The following is a 7,761-nucleotide window of genomic DNA, read 5'->3' as shown; positions in this document are numbered from 1 at the left end:
ACAGAGCTGCAGCGGAGCTGAATCACAGAATCTGAGGCATTCATTCAGAGGCGGATCAAACAAGCAATGGGGTTCAATGAGAGACAGACGTGGGTCTGGAGTTGCTTTGTATAATGTTCCTGTTTTTATGTGGGCTATTATATCGTCTGTGTTCGGCTCTTGGCATGTTTGTATACATGAGTGCTACAGTCTCAGAACACTTTACCTTGTCTACTTTTAGCATCTTGCTGAATTTTACAGTTGGATTGATAAACTGTTACTTCTCAAGTGCTCGTTTTTCAATGTCATTATTTTCTGTTCGACGGCATCAAACTCAATCAATTACACACAGCTACATTTCATGGTTGTTTTTTCGTTGTTGTTTTTTTTTCTAATTGCAGTGAGTCGAGTAATGGATTTCTCTTGCCAGTGCAGTCATTTTCTCCTTGGAATTGCCTGGCAGCTTTGATCGGCAGGTCAGCAGAGGTAAAAGTCTCCCGTGTCGTGAAAGAGGACACTGACAGCTCTATTTTGTTTAGTCTCCATGGAAATGAATACAAATCAGTGTGTACAAAATCGAAAGGGTGTGCGGGTGAATCACTCTCCGTGGCATCCGAGTTTCAATTGAAGCTCCGGCTTTTCAACATGGGGCTTTGTTTTCTCTGGACCTGACAGTTCGCGATTATGTCATCATCACGCACCTTTTTGCACAGGGGTTGCGCGGGGGGGAGGGAGGGGGGGGGGGATTTGAATTGAAACTGAGTGAACACATCAGCCCTTTGATTTAGCTGCACCTCATGTCCGAAATGAACATCAACAAAAATATTTTTCCAGCCTTTGGCTTGTCGGACGCAGTTCATTCCAGTACACGTTCTATCCAGCTCACATTAGCAGGGCTAAACTTTGTTTTCTCTTCAGAACGGCTCCCCTGGGTCTGCTGTTGCCTAGTTGCCTTGTTCTTCCAGAAACAGCATGACGGGAGGCAGCCAAACTATGCTAACATCATTATTGCTATCCCACTTTTTCATTACACTGCTGCAGATAGTGACAGGCTGGTCGGAAATGGGTACTTCTCAGATTGTTTCTTTGTTTCCTCACACGTCTTAAACAGCAAAGGTTTTGTGAGTAACACAGAGTGGAGCTCAGATTGGATGAGGGTGTTAAGTGTTTCAGGGAGGCTTTAAAAAGGTGAAACTTTTAAGGGGAATCTGGAGCATTTCTGTTCTTACTCTGGCCTTTCCTCCCTGCCCAGGAGAAAGGTTTAGATTGCTATGTGGAGTGATGGGTCCCACTGCGCAAGGCTGTACCACAGGGCAGATACTCCCCACCTCTCCACAAGAATAACATCGCCTTCAACATAGAAAATATTCTCTACATTTAAAATCAAACAAAAAAAACCCCAATAACAATATAGCTCTTTTTTATTTATTTGCACTTGTTTTTGTCACTATCACTGTCTCTTGGGACAGAGTGAGGTGACAAGTAGTGCAGCTGTGAAAGAAACACAGTCTCCAGGCTAAGAGCAAAGAAAAAGTGGGGTGGTATGGTGAATGTCACCTTCAAATCCAGCAGGCAGATTGATTCAGGGTCCGCAGGGAGCAGTGGGAAATACCTTGGCCTGACAGGAGACACTAAACCAAACAACCGGTGATCTCCCGGGAATGCACTTAACTGCAGTGGATGTCATGAGTGATGGGCCCATGGTGATTTCCTTTTACACCAAACTTTATTTTATGTGGCAGAAAATGTGTTTGTCTTTGAAATGTAGATTTGAATAAACAAGGCACTTAACCTCAAGCATGATATGTTTCCTGGTGTTTCAACATTTATTTGAGAAAGTCTGAGAATTGTGAAAATGACTGATGCAGTATAAATATCCACAATGGCTTTTACTGAAACGTATAAGTCATCACGTAACAAATATGTAATTATATCTGGTAATGCTTATATAGATTTTTTTTTTTTTTTTAAACCAATGTTTTACTAGATTGCAATCTATTAAAAAAATGGAAAGGGAGCATTATTGATGATGGGGGCTGGATATACATTATTGTTTCAACATGACTTCATTTGCAGAATTAAAAAAGAAAAAAGGAAAATCCTATCAGAGGCTTTGTATTTACTCAGTCACAATGACTAACATTTTAATAGCATCTCAGGTTTTGATCCAGCAGGTTCTCTTCCAACTGATGTGGAAAGATGAATGATTCAATAAATACATTTACATATGTTTAAACAATGTCATGTTTGTTCACATCCTTTTACGTGTATTCTAATATCAACAATATCGTTTTGTTTAGGTGTAACATTAGAAAAAACAATATTAGCTTGTGTTTTGGTCTATATATTTAGCATTGATGTGATAATTGAATTGTTTTGGTAATTTGTAAATTCCTTCTTGAGAGTTTTTCAAAATTAAGCTTTCATTCCAAGGGACTAAATGTCATGTTCTCCTTTGTTTCAAGCATCACACTTGTTAATGTGTAAGCGTTGTGATTATCTGTTATAAAGGAGGATGAGGAATTGGCTTGTAATCTGCCACTTTACTATAATAAACAATTGGTTATTTTTGTCTGTAGCCACATTTTACTGTTTTGCCAGTGTCAATGCACTTTAAATTATCAATCACAATCACAACCTCACTCTCATACACCAGTGGTAACAACTGCAATGCAAGGTGCTCGTACTAGATTAGGAGCAACTTGGGGTTCTATGTCTTGCCCAAGGACACTATGACACATGGCTGTGTTGCAATGGTGGACTGAAAGACTGTGCCATCTTTATTTCCCATCAAACCTTGTCAGGTGGGATCGCCTGTCAGCGGCCAAAGAGGGCAGTGAAACACAGGAGTGAATAAAGCATGAGAGAAGGGACTGATTGGATATGAGAAAATGAATAAAAAAACAAAACCAAAATAACAAGGCAAATATGAGACCGTGTATTTATAGTGTCTGCCTGGGCATAAACAGTGTTTGGGAGATAATAATTATGTAACCTTTTAATTTGAATGACCTTGCTGGGTCAGTATGTGTCATAAAAAATAAAAAAAATAAAAAAAAATAAAACCCAATGTTGTGTTTTACTTTTGATAGAATTGCAAAATAATATTAGTATTTGAGAAGGTACACTTCTCTTACATGTTTCAATAAGGGGTGGAGGTTTGGTTTATGAACATATATTTGTTTTATGGCCGAATACTGGAAATCAGTCAAATTCCTCTCATCACCCTCCAATCACCGCTTCTCATATTTGCTTTCATTCAATTGCGTATCTGAAAACCGATTCAAATATCAATATCAAAGATCAAATATGTACTGCTGCGCTGTAACTGAGCCCTGGAAATGTTGAGATGATGCATAACGTATATCTGGACCCATAATAGACCTGAAGCGCTCGTTTGAGCCATCTCCATAAATAATCGCATTGGTGTATTGCTCTCCAGTGTGTCTCACTTACTCTCCCTGTCACTTGGTTTATTACCCCGCTGTCCCATCGTCTGCCAAATAGATTTAATCCCATCTTCATCGTCATTCAGTCTTTATACGAAAAAACTAAGTGCAATGACATTGTTTTTTTGTTTTTTGTTTATTTAATCTCCAGATCGAGGCCACAATGGAAACAACTTTTTGAGTGTTCCCTCTGCATACTGCAGTGTCAGTGAGTTTGCATGAGCTCATTACTCTGTTAGGTATTGCCATGTCTTTTCTTTATTTCGCGACGAGTCTCATGTGTAGCATGTTTTTGCACGTATACACAGCAGCATGTATTTTCTGGTATATAAATCATTTCAGAAAGACAGCCCCAACCTCATTTTCACAATTCTGGAACAGCACTGAACATGAAGTGACATCTTATTATTATCGTTGGCAGAAAGAACAACTGCAGGGAGTTCTTCCTCCTGTGAACAGTAGTTGGAAGTCTTTTTAATTAAATCAACACGCAGGTCAATTTGATGTCCGACCAATATGTGAAACACTGCACGGAATAAAACAGCACTGCATGAGGGAGGTTGAGGATGAAGTAAAACATTCCATGTTTTTCTAGTTTTCCACAGGAGAACATCTCACTCTGACCGCTTTGAATATGAATTAAGCTTAAACATTTATGCAGAGGCAAATTTATTTTCAGCTGGATATAAGCAGACCCACAAATCTAAAGATCAGACACCAGATTAATGCGTTATCCCTTTTACACAAGCCAGGTGCTTGGCCAGGTCTGGCGCTAAAGCTCATTCTTATTTGGCTCAAATAGCAACTTTTGTAAACCATGGAAAAAATATAGAGGTTTATATTTGGCTGATGGTTCATTTTGTTGTGTTTGTTGTATACTTTTGTTTCCAAAGCTGCGCTATTGATAAGGAACATGCAAAGTTGAGTTGAGGCACTTAATGGATTGAATTTTGATGTCTGAAAAAATTAGGCATGTTTTCAATTTAACAAACTGAAGTTACTCCAGTAAGGGAGATGTAGCCCGCAACAATCACACTCTAAGATTTTCTGAGTAGCAATCAGCAGAGCTTTTCCAGTTGTTCTCCAAGCTTTGAACCTATGATCCAAGTGCTATTGGCATAATCTGGACTAGTTTCTGGATGTTCCAATCATCCATATGTTCATGTTCCAGTGCCTGTATTGCTGACACTAAAGCAGATGGGGCCTCCATGGCAAGCCTATGAGTTTGGAGAAAGGCTGTGTGAAGTCTGTTCCGGATTCTCTGGGCAGACAGTCGTCAGCCATATTGTCCTCCAAACCTCGACTGTATATATCCGATAAGGGTTGCCCATGGCTCCTAAGTGCTGATAGCATGAGGAAAATCACTTATTGGGATGTCATTGACTGCCATTTTCCAGCCTAACTCCAAAGTATGAATTTTGGCCTTCCATTTTCAGGTGGTATTGTGAGTCACTGGAAGGAATGACACAACTTCAATCTGGGGAATATCAGCTGGAAGTTGTCCACTCACATGGGGGCAGGCTGATTGTCACTCCTAAGTGCTATCAATCCAGTGCCAGTTAGGGACCTGATTTGGAGGGTTAATAATTAAAAAGGCCAACAGTAACATTTGACATTTATTGTATAGACACTTGTTTCCTGCCAGCTCATAACGAGTTGGTACTTTTAGCTGTTGTCATGATGTGGGACTGTTCTTGTACCATCCAAATTCTTAGAACTGTTTCCAAAATTGTCACAAGGCCAGAACCAGCCACTACTTCTTGCTTTTCTTTCTTTTTTTTTGTACAGTTACTTTGTGAATAACTTACTTGAAGAAGTTTCACCTCTGGTCAATCAAATGCATGAGTATGTTATGAGTAAAAGACCCTCTGGCGTTTCTCACACCATCCACCAACACACAAGGTTATGACCAAGTCTTGTTTAAATTCAATCAATGACTTTTTCAAGGGGGCTGCTGTATATACAGCGTGAACATGACTGAGATGAATATGTGGAAGTGAACCGCTACAGATTCAAGTTATCGGTACACTGAGTGATGTGGCCACACACTGCGCTTTATAGCCGCTCGGTCATTAAGCGTCCACACAACAGTGGCGGTGTGGAATGCTCCTCATGCTTGGAAGATAAGGGTCTAGAGTCTACGGCCCATAAAAAGTATATACAAAATTAAGACTTTCATACTGTCCACTGGTTTTCTCATATAACATGGGAAAAACATTCTGACGAAAAAAGAAGAAAGGGGAAAAAAAGTGAATTCATTGATCACAGGAAGCAAACAACAACCTTCATGTTGGATAAGTGAAAGAACAACTTTCTCCTGCCTTGTGCCTGGAGGGAGAGATTTGTTTTTCTTATTTGAGGGAGTAATGCTTGATAAATGTCAAAAGAAAATATAGAGAAAAAGAAAACCAGAATTTTCCCAAAAAATAATTTGGTGCCTTGTTGTGAGTTTGTCCATTTGGGCTCTTCTAAAAGGATGAGCAGTGGAGATGAGGCTTTGGGAAATAGCAAGAACATGAATGAAGCCGTAGTTCTGTAGATGTTGAAGGTTGAAGGTGACGGATGGCCGATTTGGCACAAGAGAGGGAAAGAAGGAAGGAGAGACAGAGAGCGCTATGGACGGTGTGTGATATATCTGACGCAGAAAACTCAACAAACGGTGATTGCCAAAGCCAAATTAAGCCAATTTCTGTGAGAGCAATAAAATTCTATGAACAATTAAACAGCATTGAGCCTGTTTGCAGCCCTTTGTCACCTACAATGAAGTGAAATTAGAATCTATTGTAGCTAAGGATCTGTTTTTTAGTTTATATTGGTTTATGCAGTTTTTAATGTACACTTTCCAATGGGGAAATGTTGGTACTTTAACAGGACAATAACAAAGAGCCCCAGGACTGATTTTGTCATCCTTGTTATATCTTATTACTTCAGCATGTCTGGAGTTTTGTTCAAATGTGAAAGTGAGACAGCAAAGAGACTTCTCATTTTGACCACAATATAGGACAAACAGTGTGCAGGAGTAATGACGCCAAAATAGAAAAAAAATTAAAAATGCCAGATTTCAAGAACACACAATATGCTATACACAAACTGACATTCCCAGAGCTGCTTTAATGTGCTTTTGAGTTAATACTATTTTCTTATATTACACTTTTTATGAACACCCACCCTGGGACATATACAGTCCAGCTCAGAATGACTTAATCGAATCTCAGAACTATATTTCTTCATTTCCCAAAGCTGTTATTTCACTCTGTCATCAGCTTTGCTATATCTGTTTTAAATCACATCATCAGGCATTGCAAGTGCCAAACAGACTTTTGTGGCAACTATCTTCACTTAAAACGTTCATGAGCTGCTCCAGCACAAACAATTCAATTACTGTGAACAATTTGATTTCTTATAAGAATATGAAATTGAATTGAATTATACAGGACGTAATCCAGTATAACTTCTAACTGTAGAATCTCCACAATCTACAATAGTCCAACCTCTCCAGTCCAAAATACTATAGATATGCAAATGAACAAGAAATAGAAACTGTATTTAACATCTCCTCGAACTGCAGCGGCACATCATTGATGCCCTGAGTAACTGTGAGCTGGTATTAACTAATTAAAGTCATCACTTTGTCTGGACTTGCCCATCTCCAATGAACATGAGTAATTTAATACGAATAATTGCTTCCAATTTTTTCAATGGACAAACAACGTTGAATTTTGGTTTTCCTATTGTCTTACATATTACAGCAAAAACGACCAACCTGTTCAATGCTCGTTTAATACTTTGGAGCCTCTACTGAGCAAGACTTTAAATCTGTCAGGCTTCATCTTGAATAGTAGAAAGAAGCTGTCATTTTTTAGAGAGTTTGCCGGTAACTAATAAAAGTAAACGGTTTTGAAACTCGACTCACAACTAGAACATGCATTCTCTAATTCTATACTAAATGCCTGCCAAACCTTTCAAACCTGCCAACTCAACAAAAGACCGATTTAAAAGGCTACATTTAAACTGACTGAGTATGAGTTGTTTCATGTTTTGGCAAAACAGAATTCATTTATGTTGAATCAGATAAACACAAAGTGGAAAAGAAAGTGAGAACAGGAATAATAACCATGAGCACAAAGTTGTGGAAGAGAAAGTTCCCAGTTGTTGCTCTTGTGGTGAGCATTGAGTGTTTTTTGTTGCTTCCTCCTCTAACCCCCGCAAACAGAAGTATGGTTAGAGGGAGGGAGAAAGTAAAAGAGGGACGGGTGGTTGACTGACTATGTGTGAGGAGGAGTGTGTGTGTGGAGAGGTATGTGCCACTCAGTCAGTCTCTCTCTCTCTCTCT

The sequence above is a fragment of the Blennius ocellaris genome (genome assembly GCF_963422515.1).
Source record: "Blennius ocellaris genome assembly, chromosome: 20".
NCBI lineage: Eukaryota > Metazoa > Chordata > Actinopteri > Blenniiformes > Blenniidae > Blennius > Blennius ocellaris.
Note: the sequence above shows the minus strand (reverse complement) of the source record.